Here is a 19,534-nt window from a genome sequence, read left to right on the forward strand (position 1 = left end):
AAACTACCCCGATATCTGACCTAAATCTATCACTCCTCAATTTAAAGCTATGTCCTCTCATGTTAGCCTACACCATCCGAGGAAAAAGGCTCTAATTGTCCACCCTATCTAATCCTCTGATTATCTTATACGTCTCGATAAAGTCATGTCTCAACCTTCTTGTCTCCAATGAAAACAACCTCAGTTCCCTCAGCCTTTCCTTATAAGAGCTTCCTTTCATACCAGGCAACATCCTAGTAAATCTCCTCTGAACCCTTTCCAAAGCTTCCACATCCTTCATATAATGTGGTGACCAGAACTGCACACAATACTCCAGGTGTGGCCTGACTAGTGTCTTGTACAGCTGAAGCATGACCTCATAGCTCCGAAACTCAATCCCCTTACCAATAAACACCAAAACACCATATGACTTCTTAACAACCCTATCAACCTGGGTGGCAACTTTCAGGGATTTATGCACCTGGACACAGAGATCTCTTTGTTCATCTGAACTGCCAAGAATTTTACCATTAGCCCAGTACTCTGCATTCCTGTTACTTCTTCCGAAGTGAACTACCTCATACTTTTCCGCATTAAATTCCATTTTCCACTTCTCAGCCCAGCTCTGCATCTTATTTATGTCCCTCTGTAACCCACAACATCCTCGGCACTATCCACAACACTGCCTACCTTAGTGTCATCTGCAAAGTTACTAACCCATTCTTCTACACCTACCTCCAGATCATTTGTAAAAATGATAAACAGCAGTGGTCCCAAAACAGATCCTAGCGGCGCACCACTGGTAACTGAGCTCCAGGATGAACATTTCCCATCAACCATTACCCTCTGTCTTCTTTCAACCAGCCAATTTCTAAACCAAACCGCTAAATCACCTTCAATCCCGAAACTCTGCCTATCATGTGGAACCTTATCAAACTACTTATTGAAGTCCAAATACATCATATCAACCGCCTTACATTCATCCACCTGTTTTGCCACCTTCTCAAAGAACTCAATAAGGTTAGTGAGGCACGACCTACCCATCAAAAAACTGTGTTGACTATCCCTAACCAAATTATTCCTTTCCATATGATTATAAATCCTATCTCTTATAACATTTCCCAACACCTTACCCGAAGGTAATGCTCATTGGCCTATAATTCCCAGGGTTGTCCCGACTTCTCGTCTTAAACAAGGGAACAACATTTGCTATCCTCCAGTCTTCTGGCACTACTCCTGCCGACAATGATGACATAAAGATTGAAGCCAAAGGCTCTGCAATCTCCTCCCTGGCTTCCCAGAGAATCCGAGGATAAATCCCATCCAGCCCTGGGGTATTATCTATTTTCAGATCTTCCAAAACTGCTAAAACCTCCTCTTTGTCAACCACAATCCCATCTAAGTTTGTAGCCTGTATCTCTGTATTCTCACTAACACTGCCCTTTTCCAATGTAAATTCTGACGAAAAGTATTCATTAAGCGCTTCCCAATGTCCTCAGATTCCACACACAACTTTCCACTACCATCTCTGATTGGCCTTAATCTTACTCTCATCATTCTTTTATTCCTGATATACCTTTGGGTTTTCCTTGATCCTATCCACCAACAACTTCTCATGTCCCCTCCTGGCTCTTCTTAGTCCTATCTTTAGATCTTTTCTGGCTAACTTATAACTTTCAAGCCCCCTCTCTGAGCCTTCACACCTCACCCTCACATAAGCCTTCCTCTTCCTTTTCCGCTTGACAAGAGCTTCAACTTCTTTATTAAACCATGGCTCCCTCTCTCACCAACCACCTCCCTGCCTGATAGATATATACTAACCAAGGACCCGCAGTAGCTGTTCCTTGAATAAGCTCCACATTTCAAGTGTGCCCATCCCCTGCAGTTTCCTTCCCCATTCAATGCATCCTAAATCTTGTCTAATCGCATCATAATTGCCTTTCCCCCAGTTATACCTCTTTCCCTGTGATATATACCTATCTCTGCCCATTGCTATTGTAAACATAACCGAATTATGGTCACTATCGCCAAAGTGCTCACCGACCTCCAAATCTAACACCTGGCCAGGTTCATTCCCCGGTACCAAATCCACTATGGCCTCGCCCTTTGTTGGCCTGTCTATATATTGTGTCAGGAAGGGACCCTTCCACATTCAACAGAAATCTACCTGCGCCTCTACCAATGTCATCTACTGTATCCTTTGCAACCGATGTCGTCTCCTCTACATCGCGGAGACAGGACGCCTTCTTGCGGATCATTTCAGAGAACATCTCTGGGACACCCACACCCACCAACCCCACCAACCCATGGCTGAACACTTCACCTCCCCCTCCCACTCCATCAAGGACAGGCAGGTCCTGGGCCTCCTCCACTGCCAAACCGTGACCACCCGACACCTGGAGGAAGATCACCTCATATTCTGCCTTGGGACCCTGCGACCACACGGGATGAAAGTGGATTTCAACAGTTTCCTCATTTCTCCCCCCCCCCCACATTATCCCAGTCCCAATTATCCAACTCGGTACCACCTGACCTGTCCATCACCTTTCCCATCTACACAACCTTCTGACCTATCACCTTCTCCCTCACCTTCATCTACCTATTGTTTTCTCAACTACTTTCCCCCCAACCCCAACTCCTCCCCCCCTCCCATTTATCTCTCAGCCCCTCGGCCCACAAGCCTCATTCCTGATGAAGGGCTTGTACCTGAAACGTTGATTCTCCTGCTCCTCGGATGCTGCCTGACCTGCTGTGCTTTTCCAGCACCACACTCTCGACTGTGGCAGGAAACCCTCCTGCACACTGAACAAAAACTGACCCATCTAAACTACTTGAACTGTGGTATTCCCAGTCAATATTGGGGAAGTTAAAGACCCCATAACAACTATCCTGTTACTCTCGCTCCAATCGAGAATCATCTTTGCTATCCTTTCCTCTAAATCCCTGGAACAATTTGAAGGTCTACAGAAAACTCCCAACAGGGTGACCTCTCCTTTCCTGTTTCTAACCTCAGCCCATACTACCTCAAACGTTATCGCAGCTGCTGTAATACTACCCTTGATTAACAATGCCACACCCCCGCCTCTTTTACCATCTTCTCTGTTCTTGCTGAAACATCTAAATCCCAAAATCTGCAACAACCATTCCTGTCCCTGCTCTATCAATGTCTCTGAAATGGCCACAACATCGAGACCCCAGGTACCAACCCATGCTGCAAGTTCACCCACCTTATTCCGGATGCTCCTGACATTGAAGTACACACATTTCAAACCAACACCCTGATTGCTGGTGCCTTCTTCTGACCTTGTAAACCTATCCCTGACCTCACTACCCTCAACCTCCTGTACACTGGAACTACAATCAGGTTCCCATCCCCCTGTTGCATTATTTAAACCCCCTCAAAGTGCAGTAGCAAATTTCCCCACCTGGATATTGGTACCCCTCTGGTTCAGGTGAAGACTATCCTGTTTGTAGAGGTCCCACCTTCCTCAGAAAGAGCTCCAATTATCCAAGAATCCAAAACCCTCCCTCCTGCACCATCCCTGCAGCCACATGTCCAGCCCCACTCTCTCCCTGTTCCTTGCTTCACTAGCACGTGGCGCGGGCAACAAACCAGAGATAACAACTCGGTTTGTTCTAGCTCTAAGCTTCCACCTTAGCTCCCTGAATTTCTGCCTTAGATCCCCACCTTCCTTCCTACCGATGTCATTGGTGCCTATGTGAACCATGACTTCGTTTTGCTCCTCCTCCCTCTCAAGGATCCCAAAACACGATCTGAGACATCACGAACCCTGGCACCTGGGAGGAACACACCAACCGTGAGTGTCTCTTGTTCCCACAGAACCTCCTGTCTGTCCCCCTAACTATGGAGTCCCCAATGACTAACGCTCTGCTCCTCTTCCCCCTGCCCCTCTGAGCAACAGGGACAGACTCTGTGCTAGAGACCTGTGCCCCGTGGCTTACCCCCTAACAGTATCCAAAACGGTATACGTGTTGTTGAGGGGAACCACCACAGGGGATCCCTGCACTGCCTGTCGGTTCCCTTTCCTACCCCTGACGGTAACCCATCTACCTTCTTCATGTGGCTGTGGGGTAACTACCTCCCTGTAACGCCTCTCAATAACCCCCTCTGTCTCCTGAATGATCTGAAGTTAATCCAGCTCCAGCTCCAGTTCCCTAACATGGTTCTCAAGGAGCTGGAGTTGGGTGCGCTTTCCACAGATGAAGTCAACAGGGACACTAGAGGTGACCCTCAGCTCCCACATACTGAAGGAGGAACATTCAACTGCCCTAACCTCCATTCCTGCTATTCTAAATTCCTAAACAGACTGCCGAAAAAAAATGCAACACGAGAAAAAAACACTTGTCACCTTACCAACCGACGCACACGGTTTTTTTGGTTAGAGGAGGAGGATGGCGGGAGACACTACTCGAGTAGTGTTTAGGGTAAAGCAACTACCCAAATGTGACCTCGTGACCCCTCCGAGTGCGTCCAGGAACTGAAGAAAAACCAGAATTAAAAGAAATTTAAACTGGATACTCATGCATCCCAACAGGCTCCGCGGCTCCCTGGAGATCTTGTGACCTCTCCAACTGCATCCAGACCCGAAACGTTAACTTTGATTTCTCCTCATGGATGCTGCCAGACCTGCTGAGTTTTTCCAGCAACTTTTGTTTTTGTTTCTCATTTACAGCATCCACGGTTCCTTCGGTTTTTATTTTGTTTTGTTAATCTAGAGGCCCAAATAATGTTCTGGGGACCCAGATTTGAATCCAGTCATGGCAAATGGTGGAATTTGAATTCAAGAAAAAAACATCTGCAGTTAAGAATCTAATGATGACCATGAATCCATTGTTGAAAAAACCCTTCTTGTTCACTAATGTCCTTTAGGGAAGGAAACTGCCATCCTTACCTGGTCTGACCTACATGTAACTCCAGACCAGCAATGCGGCTGCTCTTAACTCCCTGATGGCCAATTAAGAATGGGCAATAAATGATGGCCTAGTCAGAGATACCCACATCCCGTGAATGAATATTAAAAAAATCAGGAAGGGAATCAAGGGTTATGGGAGAAAGGGAGGAACGTGGTGGTGGGAATTATCCTAAAGTCATAGAGTCCTAGAGATGTACAGCATGGAAACAGACACTTTGGTCCAACCCGTCCATGCCGACCAGATATCCCAATCCAATCTAGTCCCACCTGCCAGCACCCGGCCCATATCCCTCCAAACCCTTCCTATTCATATACCCATCCAAAGGCCTCTTAAATTCTTGCAATTGTACCAGCCTCCACCACTTCCTCTGGCAGCTCATTCCATACCCGTACCACCTATGTGTGAAAAAGTTGCCCCATAGGTCTCTTTTATATCTTTCCCCTCTCACCCTAAACCTATGCCCTCTAGTTCTGGACTCCCTGACCCCAGGGAAAAGACTTTGCCTATTAACCCTATCCATGCCCCTCAGAATTTTGGAAACCTCTAAAAGGTCACCTCTCAGACTCCGAAGCTCCAGGGAAAACAGCCCCAGTCTGTTCAGCCTCTCCCTACCTCATTGAATGGTGGAACAGACTTGATGGGCTGAATGGCCTACGTCTGCTCCTACATGTTAGTGTCAATAGGACAACTACAACCATCTAGGAAAGAGAATTTCAAAGATTCACAACTCTCTGAGTGAAATCATTTCTCTCCATCTCATTCTTGAATGATTAAAGCTTGACCTGAGATGATGACCTCTGTAGCCAGGGGCAACAGGCGCTTTGCACGCACCCAGTCAAGAGTGCTATGAAGTTTATATGTTTCAGCGAAATTATCTCTCCAGTCAAACTCCAAAAAATGTAGATCCATTTTACTCTATCTCCCCTCATGCACTGCTCAGCTCTCTCATATGGAACTGGCTTACCTCCAGCAAGCGACAGTTACGTCATCTGTCATTCGGGACATTTTGCAAGCGGAGTTATTCATCACTTGCTGAATTAGTCTTGTTGAAGCATGCTTAAGGCTATTGGCTAGCCAACATTAATTCTTCAGATGCAACATCTGTCCTTGTTATCATCGCCTGCAGTGGCACACTCTCGTTCATCTAATGTTCAGAGATGAAAAGTGTCACCTTCAGACAACCAGCACAGGTTTTTTTTTCCTTAACTGAGGCAATTTGTTACCAATTAGTGCAAGATGCAAAGGAAGAGAGCCAGACGGTGGGTCAGTCTGCAGAGCCCACTACACTAAAAGGAGAAATGCTGTAATGGGATAAGTTGGTACAGTTCATTTCATATATTAATTGAGTGAGGAATGATTGCCAGGCTAAGAGGTTAGCATCAAGTACCAGAGCAACATTCAAACAACACCATTGTCCACACTTCAACAGCACATTAATGAGTTGATATTGCCTTGCACTATTTCTGGTTTGGTTTTGTCAACACCACAGACGACCATCTGCTAAATTTATCCATGATAAGTAGAGTTAGCAATGTGATAATGACCAAATAATCTACTGCTGTGATCTTTATCATGTGATAGTTATCAGCCAGAACACCAGGGAGAATCGTCCTTCTCTTTGGATAGAAGGCTGTCTTTACACCCACCTAAACGGGTGGGTGAGGAGTGGTCTTCAGTTGACCATATCCCCTGAAAGATGGTACCTCCAACAGAACAGAGACCTGACCTGCACTGGAATGTCAGCCTTGGCTTCTATGCTTGTTGGCCCTGGAATGGGACTCTTGGGGTATCAGGTTGGCGAAAATGAGGACTGCAGATGCTGGAGATTAGAGTCAAGATTAGAGTGATGCTGGAAAAGCACAGCAGGTCAGGCAACATCCGAGGAGCAGGAAAATGGACATTTCGATCAAACTACAACCATTTAGGAAAGAGAATTTCAAAGATTCACAACTCTCTGAGTGAAATCATTTCTCTCCATCTCATTCTTGAATGATTAAAGCTTGACCTGAGATGATGACCTCTGTAGCCAAGGGCAACAGGCGCTTTGCACGAAACGTCAATTTTCCTGCTCCTCGGATGCTGCCTGACCTGTTGTGCTTTTCCAGCATCACTCTAATCTTGACTCTTTTGGGATATCACTCTTATCTCTGGAGCCATGGGTCCAGGGTAGAACATTTAGGACTGAGATGAGGAAACATTTCTTCACTGAAGGGATAGTGTATGTGTGGAATTTTCTATCTGACTCAGGCTAGGTCACTGAATATTTTCAAAAAAGCAATGATTACATTTTTAGACATTAAAGACGTGCAGGGATGCAGGAAGAAAGTGGGAAGATGGCATTGAGATAGAGGATCAGCCATGATCGTGTTGAATGGTGGGACAAGCTCGAGGGGCTGAATGGCCTAATTTGGTTCCCAGTTTCTACTTTTCTATCCTGTCCCTGTAAATTCACTTCTGAACTGTTTTGTGTCTATTCATGTAAAATTCCATATTTCCTGAAAAATATTAATTGTATTAGTCAATATATATCCCTTAACCAATACCACCTCGTCTCTCACAAATGACCACATTTCTTAATAAGATTAAGTATAACTCAACGATCAGCCACAATCACATAGAAGGGTGACGCAGGCTGAAGGGCTGAATGGCCTACTCCTGCTCTTATCAATGTTACGGAATGACCACATTTTGAACCTACTTCATTCCTTGTAATGGCCAGAAGATGTGAAATATTGTTTATAAATGCAAATTCTTTCAATCTGAATCTTTCTGCTACTTGAATAGCTCTCCGGTCAGTAAAGATCAGGGTTTGTAAAGATCAAGTGAATGTGTCGCAGTACATTATTCTGAAAGAGATGGAATTAAATCATGCTTCAAGCACAGAAGGGTACCAACTGCTGAAGCTATGCTGGCTCTCCGCATGTGTGAGTCAGCTACAACTTCCCTCTATAGTCCTCTCTCTGAGGGCTCGCAATTGTTTCAAACAACTGCTTCTTGGGAGTTAAGCTACTTTTCCACCAACTCTCAGACAGTGCACTCCACACCGAAACCATACTCGCTCCATGAGGGCGGTACGGTAGCTCAGTGGTTAGCATTGCTGCCTCACAGCGCCAGTGTCCCAGGTTCGATCCACCTGGGTGACTGTCTGTGCTGAGTTTGCACATTCTCCCCGTGTCTGCGTGGGTTTCCTCCGGGTGCTCCAGTTTCCTCCCACAGTTCAAAAATGTGCTGGTCAGGTGAATTGGCCATGCCAAATTGCCCACAGTGTTAGGTTCATTAGTCAAAGGGAGACGGGTCTGGGTGGGTTACTCTTCGGAGGGTCAGTGTGGACTGGTTGGTACCGAAGGGCCTGTTTCCACACTGTAGGGAATCTAAAAGAAATGTTGCCTTGGGTTGCCTTCAGTTCTCTTGCTAGTCAGGTTAGATTAATGTCTTCTTGTTCTCAAACCCTTCTGTCAATAGTCAGAATAAATACAGCAACCTGAACTAATCTTCTCAGGTTGATTGGGAAATAAAATTGAAGAGAGCCAGGCGAGACCTAAGATCAGGAAAGGTGCCATATAAATGCAACATCTGGTCTGCCTAGTTGGCCTTTTCCTGCCATATCTTTTCACATATCAATGACCACTGCTCTGCATAAAGAACTGATTTATTTTCATTCATCAATTACAGTTTAAATACCTGTATCATATCCCCTCTTAACCTCACTGTTCATTGGAAAATAACCCAAGCTCCTTCAATCTATCTTCAGATTTTGGATCCATGCCCAGGAATCAATCCAGTTGATTTTGTTTGCCTTTACTCTGGAGCATCTATTAGTAACCGCAAAGTAATTCCTTGTTTTAAAACAATGAGATATTATGTCATTCCCTCTATATTACATATCTCAAATACTTCCGCTCAGTGGAACCTCTCATATCACGGGTATCCCTCTGATATATCCCTGACTCTGGACTTTAAACTCTGTTACTGTTCATGTGCATATCATTCTCAGTGTGCAGGTTCAACACTAAGAATCAGTGCTTCAAATAAATTCACAGAGACATAGAAAATAAGAGCAGGAGTAGGCCATTTGGCCCATTCAGCATGCTCTGCTATTCAACGTGATCACAGCTGATCCTCTATCTCAGTGTTATCACTCATCACTCTCTCCATTCCGCATGGCCCCTTCAAGCCCCTAGAAATCTATCTGTTTCTTTCTTAAATCTGTTCAATGTGAGGTGAGGTGGAGAATTCCACCAACTTGTTACCCTCTGAGGGAAGATATTTCTCCTCATCTCATTCTGAATTATGACCCGTTGCCTAGATCCCTGGCTATGGGAAATATCATCCTGCCTCCAGTTTGTCCATCACTGTCCAAAGTTTATGTCTTTCAATGAGACCTCGTGTCATTCTGCTAAACTCGAGTGAATACCGACACATACAACTCAATCTCTCCCCATATGCCAACCTGCCATCTGTGGAAGCAGTCTGATCAAACTTCACTGATCTCTGTCTATGGCAAATATATATTTTGTTAGGTAAGGAGATCAAAATGGCACTCAATACTCAATATGACAATTTGTTGTTTCATAGAGGTCCTGCACAGCTGCATTAAGACTTCCTTGTTCCTGTATTCAAATTCCTTTGCAACGTGGGTCATGTGTTGTGGTTGTCATTGGTTAGGCCAGTATTTATTGTCCATCACTAATGTCTCAGGAGAAAGTGCGGGTATGTTGTCCTCATGAACCACTGTAGTCCATTTGGTTGAGAAGGATAAGACAGGGTTCTCATTGACGAGGCAAGGGAGAGGACTTTGCGTTTGGTGATGGCAACCCACCTGACGTGACGGAAAAGACAGCTGATGATCCTCTGGATGTGCATGCTAGTGGGATGGTAAGTGAAGGCAAGAGGGAGGACCCTTTTGCTGTTGTACGAGGGGGGAGAGGGGTTGAGAGCTGAAATGTGGAAGATGAATTGGATCTGGCTGAGGGCCCTGTCAACCACGATGCTGGGGAATCCTTGATTAAGGAAGAAGGTGAACATTTCAGAGGATCCTTTGTTGAAGTTGACATCATCAGAACAGATGGGATGAAGATGGAGGAACTGGGAGTCTTTACAGAAAGCAGGGTCTGAGCGTGTATATTCAGGGTAACTGTGGGAGTTGGTGGGCATTGTACTGGATATTGGTGACCAGCCTATTCCCAGAAATGTTGTGGAAGGGAAGGAAGGATTCAAGTGAAGGTGCAAGTGTGGTAGAAACCAGAAGCGAAATTGATCAACTTTTCCAATTCCGGACAAGATTGGAAATCAGCACCGATGGTATCATCAATATACCGTAGAAAGAATTGTGGGTGAGGGACGCAATGGGACTGAAATAAGAAATGTTCAAAATGCCCGATGAAGAGGCAGGCATAACTGGGGCCCATGCAGGTTGCAAAGGCCACCCCTATGACCTGAAGAAAGTGAGAGGAGTTAAAGGAGAGCTTGCTCAGGGTGGGGATGAGCTCGGCCAGACAGGGGAGGGTTCAGGAAGAAGCAGAGAGCCCTGAAACCATCCTGATGGGGATGGACGTATAAAGGGATTGCACATGCATGGTAAAGAGGAGGCGGTTGGAGACTGCAAACTAGAAATTCTGAAACTGAGGTAAAAATGTCAGAGGAATGGCGGATGTAAGTGTGAAGGCACTGGACAAGGGGAGAAAACATTAGTCTTTGGAAACTGGTCTTGTAAGCATTTGAAATCCCAAGCCAGCCCATGCAGATAACAGAAGAAACATTCACAGCTTGGAAGTTATCTGTCAACAACAGGCATTTGCCAGAGGTGGTTAGCTTCTGAAGAGCCACAGCTGATTGTGGGGGGAGAGGGAGGGTCGTTGGTTGAAGGTTGAGTGAGGGATGGGCAGGTTTTAAATCTCCCTTGTGGGTCAGATGGTACATTCCTGCCTCTCTTGACAGCAGGAGGAAGATTTACTTAAAGACACATTTTAAATCTCTTCTTTTACGGTTGAATAATGGTTTAACAACAAATTTCTCCCTGATTCCTGTCACACAGGGATATAATGTTCCATGGGCAGTGACACATTTTGCTTGATCATTTTCAGCACTGTGGGATTTACATTGAAAAGTCACAGTATAAAGCAAGTGTAGATGGCTTCTTGTGGTGCAGTGTTAGTGTCCTTACCTCCTAACCCTGGCCTGAAGTCTCACTTACTCCTGAGGTCTCTAATAATATCCCTGAAGATATTGATTAGGAAAGTAATGATCTGAAAAAAATTACAAATATCTGCTGCTCAATAAGAGGTTATACAGCATGGAAACAATCCTTTGGTCCAACCAGTCCATGCCGAACATAATCCCAAACTAAACGAGTCCCACCTGCCTACTCCTGGCCCATGTCCCTGCCAACCTTTCCTATTCATGTACCTATCCAAATGTTAGACATTTTTATTGTATGCACATCAAGTCAATAAATAAAATGCAAACTTTCCTCCTTCTTCAACATATCCTCGCTCTCTCTCTGGCATGCACTGCATAGTTGCTTCAATCTAATTGAGATTTTCTATTCCTAAGGTCACCTGGGTTTTGGGATGTAGGTTTGCTCACTGAGCTGGAAGGTTAATTTTCAGACGCTTCATCACCATACTAGGTAACATGTTCAGTAAGCCTCCGGATGAAGCTCTGGTGGTATAGCTCACTTTTTATTTATGTGTTTGGGTTTCCTTTGTTTGGTGATGTTATTTCCTGTGGTGACATCATTTCCTATGGTGAAGCCATTTCCTGTTCTTTTTCTCAGGGGGTGGTAAATGGGATCCAAGTCAATGTGTTTGTTGATAGAGTTCCGGTTGGAATGGGTTGTGGTCATCTGGGTTTGATGTAATTTCCTTAAAAACTGAGCATTGTAATTTCCATTGCAGAAGTGGAGAGGTTGTTTCCCCTCTTGGGAGCATCTACCACTATGGTCTATTAGCTGTAAATATCCCCACAATGCTGTTTGGAGGGAGTTCCAGAATTTTGACCCAGCAACACTGAGAGTAGGGGAGTCTAGGACCAGATGGTACAATCTCAGAGTGAGGTCCCTGCCTTTTAGGATGAAGATGAGGAGTAATTACTTATCTGTGTTCCTTTTTTTACTAACCACAGAGGGCTGTCGAAGCTGTTAGTGTATTCAAGATGTTTGGATAGAAAGGGAATCAAGGGTTATGGGTGAAGGCAGGAAAGTGGCATTGAGGATTATCAGATGAAGCCATGATCTCTTTCAATGGAATAGCAGACTCGATGGGCTGAATAGCCAATTCTTCTCCTGTATCTAATGATCACAGTCACATTTTTGTCTAATTTTAAAACAAAGCAGGTGAGGTTTTAAACTTGATGAATTGTTTTGTCTTAATATATTTTATATTTTTTTGCTGATTTTTTTAAAAAAGAATTATTTAGAGTCACTGTGTAATTTTCTGCACAGCAGGAGGTCATTCAGCCTATTGAGTCTCTACAACTGTTTATGGACCAATCCAGTCTGCTCCACTTCCTTGGTCAATTCCAATACCCAGGCGACAGTGAGGTCTACAGATGTTGGAGATTAGAGTCGAGAGTGTGTTGCTGGCAAAGCACAGCAGGGCAGGCAGCTGATGAAAGGCTTTTTCCCAAAACCTTGATTCTCCTGTTCCTCGGATGCTGCCTGACCTGCTGTGCTTTGCCAGCACCACACTCTCGACTCTAGTTGAATGTTGGCAACTCGTTCCAGGCCTCAGTGAGTTGACTGCCATTGGCACAGAGACAGTGAGGATGATCAGATGTTACATCTCACTCTTTTGAGATCCAAAACTGTTCTGCTGACAAGTCTATGCCATGTTGCTATAGTAAGTGGTGATGCTCCCCAGTATTAACCCTTTGAGACCCACACACAACAACCCCTTTTTGTGAATTCGTGCCCCATAGTTGTCAACTCCCCCATGAAAGGAAATATCCCTCTCAGTGTCCATCCTGGCACAATCCTTCAGGATCTTACAGAATCAAAGAACTGAGGATTATGAAAATCAGAAACTGAAACAAAAAATGTTGGAAAAAATCAGCAGTTCTGGCAGCACCTAAGGAGCTAATGCCAAGTTAATGTTTCCAGTTGTGAAGGGTCACTGGACCCAAAATGTTAGCCCTGTTCCTCTCTCCACAGATGCCTCCAGACCTGCTAGGGCCAACCTGCTCTGCATTTCGTCATCAGAGGACACCTTCACTCTGGTAATCAGCCTCAGGGATCTGGTCTCAAATGCTTTCTGAAATAACTCCACCAAGGCTAGTATCCCATCACCAAGTCACACTTTGTTTACACGATTCGGAGATGCCGGTGTTGGACTGCGGTGTACAAAGTTAAAAATCACACAACACCAGGTTATAGTCCAACAGGTTTAATTGGAAGCACACCAGCTTCCGGAGCGACACTCCTTCATCAGGTCATGATGAAGGAGCATCACTCCGAAAGCTAGTGTGCTTCCAATTAAACCTGTTGGACTATAACCTGGTGTTGTGTGATTTTTAACTTTGTTTACACATGCAGTGTACATGAACACTGACCCAGCCAGCACAGAGCTAGCTCCTAGAGTGAGCAGAACATCTGACAAGTCTGGTTATTTTTCATATGTAATGCTTCGAAAGCTTGTGATTTCAAATAAACCTGTTGGGACTATAACCTGGTGTCACGTGATTTCTGACCTTGTCCACCTCAGTCCAACATCAGCACCTCCAGATCTTGCTAACTGGAGACCAGGGGACTCCTATCTGCAGGAACCCAGCTCTCCCTGTGTGACCTGTAACCAGAGTGAGATTAACAACCATTTACATTAGTATTTTAATGATTCAATTTAGTTAGATAAAAGTTCCAAATTTTGATGATTGCAGTTCAGAATCAGCCTTTAAAGGGAATGGTCAGATGTCAGCGGTTATTGACACTGCTAAACCACACGTTTGATAAAACAAGTTAATTAAATGTAGGATGTTTCTGGTAATTATAAGACTTTCTGCAGTGAATAATAGCATATGGACAATTAGAGAGATCACTCCTTTTCATGGCCAAAGCTTTGAGAACTTATTTCAGCACTCAGCAGAAGAACAATGTTAATTTTACTTTACAAATCTGGATAATTAGATTATAAATCACCTCTTGTGACATTTCATTATTCGTTTCAGCTCCGAATCACCTCTGCAGCCAGGGAACCAGTTATTGACTGTATAATAAGCCCCCGTGGTTCCATCCTGAACAAGGACTTTTGGATGTTCTTATAATGAGCAGGACTCGGAAATTCAGAGAGCAACCAACCGGCTCGGTAAACAGAGAGCTGAGATGTGAGGCTGCATGTGTGCATCCATCTATTCCATCCTTCTGTAGGAACACAGACCTTGAAATTAAATTATGCTGAAGTTTCCAGAAGTAATTTTTTTTCCTTCCCTACTCAATTATGGAATGTTGACATCACTGATTGGATCAGCATTTATTACCCATCCGCAGTTGGCCACAGGGCGATTAAGAGCCAATGACATTGTTGTGCGTTTGGAGTCACATGTCAATCAGACCAGGTAAGGACACAGATTTCCTTCCCTAAAGGCCTTTAGTGAGGCAGGTGGCTTTTCACTTCAGGCTAGCTTCTTATTTCAGATTTACATTGATTTCAGACTTAACCGTTAGCTGTGGTGGGATTTGAACCTATGTCCCCAAATAATTAGCCTGAACATCTAGATGACTAGGGCTATGGGATGTAGGGTAGAATGGTGGCTCAATGGCTAGCACTAGGAATTCGGGTTTGATTTCAGCCTCGGGTGACTGTCTGTGTGGAGTTTGAACATTCTCCCCGTGTCTGTGTGGGTTTCCTCTGGGTGCTCCAGTTTCTTCCTACAGTCCAAAGCTGTGCAGGTTAGGGTGGATAGGCCATGGGAAATTGCCCACAGTGTCCAGGGTGTATAGCATAAGTAGATTAGCAATGCGATATATAGAGTAGGAGTGTGGGTTTTAGTGGAATGTTCTTCAGAGGATCACTGTGGATTAGATGGGCTGAATGGCCTGCTTCCACACTATACAGATTTTATGATCACTGCTCTGTTATCACCCCCCTTAAGGCATAACCCTATACTTGCAGTTCAGAAGCAGTAGCATGTTGAGAAATCCATGCAGTACTATACTGGACCAGATAACGTGTTTAAGAAGGCATATGGTGATACTTGTCTTTATTAGCCCAGGCACAGAGTGTAACAGTGAGGAGGTGATGTTGGAACTATATAAAACATTAGTTAAGCAACAGCTAGAGTATTGTGTGCAGTTCTGGAATCCACATTGGACAAGGGATGTGATTGCACTGGAGAGGGAGCAGAGGAGGTTGACCAGGATTTCCCTGGGGGTAGGGGGGAAATGGCTGGAGAGTTTCAGTTATGAAGAAAGACTGGGGCTGTTTAGAGCAGAAGAGTTTAAGAGGGGACATAATTGAAATGTATAAAATTCTGAAGAGCGTAGACAGGACAGAGAGGAAGAAATCTTTCCCCTTAATGGAAGAAGCAATGACCAGGAGCATAGGTTTAAGATAAAGGGAAGGCGACTTCGAGGAGATGTAAGGACAAACGTGTTCATCCAGAGGGTGGTGGAAATCTAGAACTCACTGCCTGTAAGGGTGGAAGAGGCAGAAACCTTCATAACATTGAAGAAATATTTAGATTTGCACTTGTGATGCCAAGGCAGGAGGATATTGGTCGAGTGTTGTGATGAGATTAGTGATATGGTTGTTTTAGGCCAGTACAGATTGAATGGGCTGAAAGGCCTTTGCTGTAGATCTCTATGACTCAATATAGTGTTTCATCTCAAACAGCCAATCTTTGAATGAGTGTGTGCCCACCAATATTTCTCCTTCAGTTAAGACAGATCTACCAAGACAGATTCACTGGGCAGGAGAAAGTGAGGTCTGCAGACGCTGGAGATCAAAGCTGAAACTTTCTTGCTGGAACAGCACAGCAGGTCAGGCAGCATCTAGGGAACAGAAGATTCGACGTTTCGGGCACATGCCCTTCTTCAGGAATGGGCAGTTATACTGCCTGTGGAAACTTGCGCCAATTGAATCTCGTATTCCCCAACAGAACAGCAGTGACACGGTCCTAAAGTTGAAAATCACACAACACCAGCTTATAGTCCAGCAGGTTTATTTGAAAGCACAAGCTTTTGAAGCGCCGTTCCTTCATCAGGTGGCTTTTGTCACATACCCGATGAACAAGCAACGCTCTGAAAGCTTGTAACATCAAATAAACCTGCTGGACTATAACCTGGTATTGCGTGATTTTTAACTTTGTCCACCCCACCCCAGCCCAACACCAGCACCTCCGAATCATCCATCCTGCAGGAAATATGTTGACAATGAAACATTTGAGATGTGACAAAAGTGGAAATCATGCAAGTTTTTTTTTTCTCTCGCTTTTGTTAATTTGTTTTCCTTCCTCTACTCTTTCGATTGATCCATCTATTTTATTCTGCAATTGTCTTCAATAAGCTTCAACTCACAATGTTGTATCTTATATTTCTTTTTCCCGAACAAGCTGATGTTTTAGTTACAATCTCTTCAATCACAAATTCTACCCGATTCTTTATTAGCCACATTCAACGCAGGAGCTGCACTCTGCAATTGCAACCGACATAGACAACATAAATCTATTGATTTAGGAGAGGGCACAGATACACAGACCATAAACCATCCCCTTCTCTTGTATTGTAAACTCTGTGAAATATATTTCCTGTTGACACCCTCTGAGCTTCACTTACCTTCATGCTACCTCAGGCTGGCCTGACTAACTGTGCAATCCTTAAGAAATCAAAGATATCACAAAGATGAACTAACACATTCTGATTTAATTTTTTGAACATGACTTGCAATAGATTTCAAATTTATTTTAAACAGAGCATCACTTCATAGTTTTGAAAATCTTGTGTCCTTTGTCCGTACTCAGTCTGACATCATTGGTCTCCTCAAAAACTATTGATCTCTGTTTCAATGACTATGCTTCCACAACCCTTTAGGATAGAGAGTTCCAAAGATCCACTAACTAAAATGTTCCTCCGCATCTCAGTCTTAAGTAGCCTGTCCTTACCCTGAAATTATGATCCCTGTTCTAGACGGAGGGAAGCATCTTACCTCTACACACCCTGTCACACTGTGTAAGAAGTTTGAACACTATAATGATGTCACCCCTTCAGTTTTCGATTGCAATGCTATTTTCCTCAATCTGTCCTCGTAAGAATATCCCACTAATTAGGGATTAATCTGATGAACCTCAATGTCAGGTAAATCCCTTAGACTCGACACAACTGCAGTACATCACTTTGGCCCCAAAGCCCGTTTGTGATAAACACCATTTGCCTTTCTAACTGTTTGCTGCAGCTGGATACTAAATGGTCATGAGTCATGAACAAAGACCACCTCCCTAGCCAGGGGATTATTTGGAAAACATTACCAAATGGTGGGAATAATGATGCTCCAGTGCTCCAGCAAAGATCAGCACAAGTTGGGGGAACTGCATCTCATTTTCCAGTTGGACACAACGTTGTGTTCAATAATTTCAGGGTGTGAGCACTTTCTTCCATGTCCTTACACCCCAACCAAAAACCCCAGGCCTTGTTATCACATGGGCTGTTAAAATCAGAGCCAACCCATCCTCATCCATTAGTGATTTCCATTCATACCTTTTCTTTCCCCTCAGGTCAATATTGTCCATTCATATGTCTTCTATCTATGGGAGCTCCATCTCCACCTAACATTCCCTCCTCACTTTCAGCATATATAACAACCTTTTCCCAGCTGCAGTCAGTTCTCAAACGGGCTTTGGGGCCAAAGTGATGTGCTGCAGTTGTGTCGAGTGTAAGGGATTTACGTGGCATTGAGGTTCACCATATTAATCCCTAATTAGTGGGATATTCTTACGAGGACAGATTGAGGAAAATAGGATTGTAATCGAAAACTGAAGGGTAACATCATTATAGTGTTCAAACTTCTTACACAGTGTGACAGGGTGTGTAGAGATAAGATGCTTCCCTCTGCCTAGAACAGGGATCATAATTTCAGGGTAAGGACAGGCTACTTACGACTGAGATGAGGAGGAACGTTTTAGTTAGTGGAAACACAGGTGCTGTTGAGTTTCTTCAGCTATTTCTGTTTTTGTATGGGATTAATGGCCTTGTGCTTACTTATCACTCTGTGTTCCTGTGGTATACAGTACACTGAATTTTTACAGTAATACAGTAACCTAGCCCTTCCTATCAAATATTATGCAAGGAATGGCACTTAATTCTTTATTCAATTAATTCACTGAATACAGCGCCTGGTATGAGAACAATAATTGATTTCTGAATTATTGTATTATTCAGATATAACCAGGACATCATTTCCTTGCTGTCCTTTAATTAATTGGCATTCATTTACCCCAGCCTTACTGTTTTTCACTCACAACCCTCATCAAATAAAGAAATAAATATTATTAATTTAGCCCCATTTTATTGCTTTGATTCTTAATGATCAAATCTTGGATTGGAATTGCAGGCATCAAAGTTGGTTCATCAGTAATTACTAGATTTATGTAAATGAATTATTATAATTAATACAGTTAATGGTAGCACATTAAATAGCTGAGCAGTGGCTGGTGGAACAGCTTCAGAGAGATATTTTACTGACACTCTCATTCCCCACGGTGGGAAGGGAATAAGGGAAAGAATATCAAATGTAAGAGGTGTCAAGAGAACCCAGCAAGATGCTCTTTCAATCCACACAGCACATCTCAGCAAAGCTTTCCAGAACATATGGCAGAATTATTCCCATAAATTACAGCCAGCAACCAAAAAGAGCCAAGAGTGAGTCATCATTCTCTTCCTCATGACCCTCCTTGATTCAGTTTGGACTTTGACCCTTGTGGAACATTACAGTTCTGCGGGAAGCGCAGTGACCCTTTTGTGCAAAGAATATGGTCCCTTTACAGCCTTCTGGATTTAATATTGAGTTAAACACCCTCAGATTGTGAACCCACTCCCATTCCTCCCTTTCTTTTAGCTTTCCTTGTTGCATTCTCTGTCACCATGTCCTCCCTCCCCACTTCGCACTACAGTTGGACTGTCTGTTCTTTCCAGTCTGGCACCATTGTTCTACCATTCTCAAATTCCAATCACTTAATCTGTACTATCAACATCCTTTGTCCCCCAGCTCACCATCCCACCTCCCCCCAACCACTGTATCAATGCTGCCCCCTCCACACTTCAAGCCAGCTCTGATGAAGAATGATCATGACTCAAAACGTTAGCTTGCTCTCTCTCCCTGGATGCTGCCTGACCTGCTGTGATTTCCAGCATTTTCTGTTTTCAATTTTTAATTACAATGAACATTATTGGAAGAATGTGATTGCACTGGGGCGGGTGGAGGGGGATTGGGGAGGGGTGCAATTCACCAGGGTGTTCCTGGGAACAGAGCATTTCAGTAATGAAGACAGGCTGGATAAGCTCAGATTGTTTCCTTTAGAGTAGAGAGGATTGTGGGCCGGGAGGTTGTGGGGTGGAAGGGGGTTGGGGGGGGTACCTATTACAAATGTATATGGACATGGGTGAATCGAAAGCAGATAGAAAGCAGAAGGGCCAATA

This window comes from Chiloscyllium plagiosum, unplaced genomic scaffold, assembly GCF_037043375.1.
Source record: "Chiloscyllium plagiosum isolate Xiang-an unplaced genomic scaffold, Cpla_swu_hap1 HiC_scaffold_43, whole genome shotgun sequence".
Lineage (NCBI taxonomy): Eukaryota > Metazoa > Chordata > Chondrichthyes > Orectolobiformes > Hemiscylliidae > Chiloscyllium > Chiloscyllium plagiosum.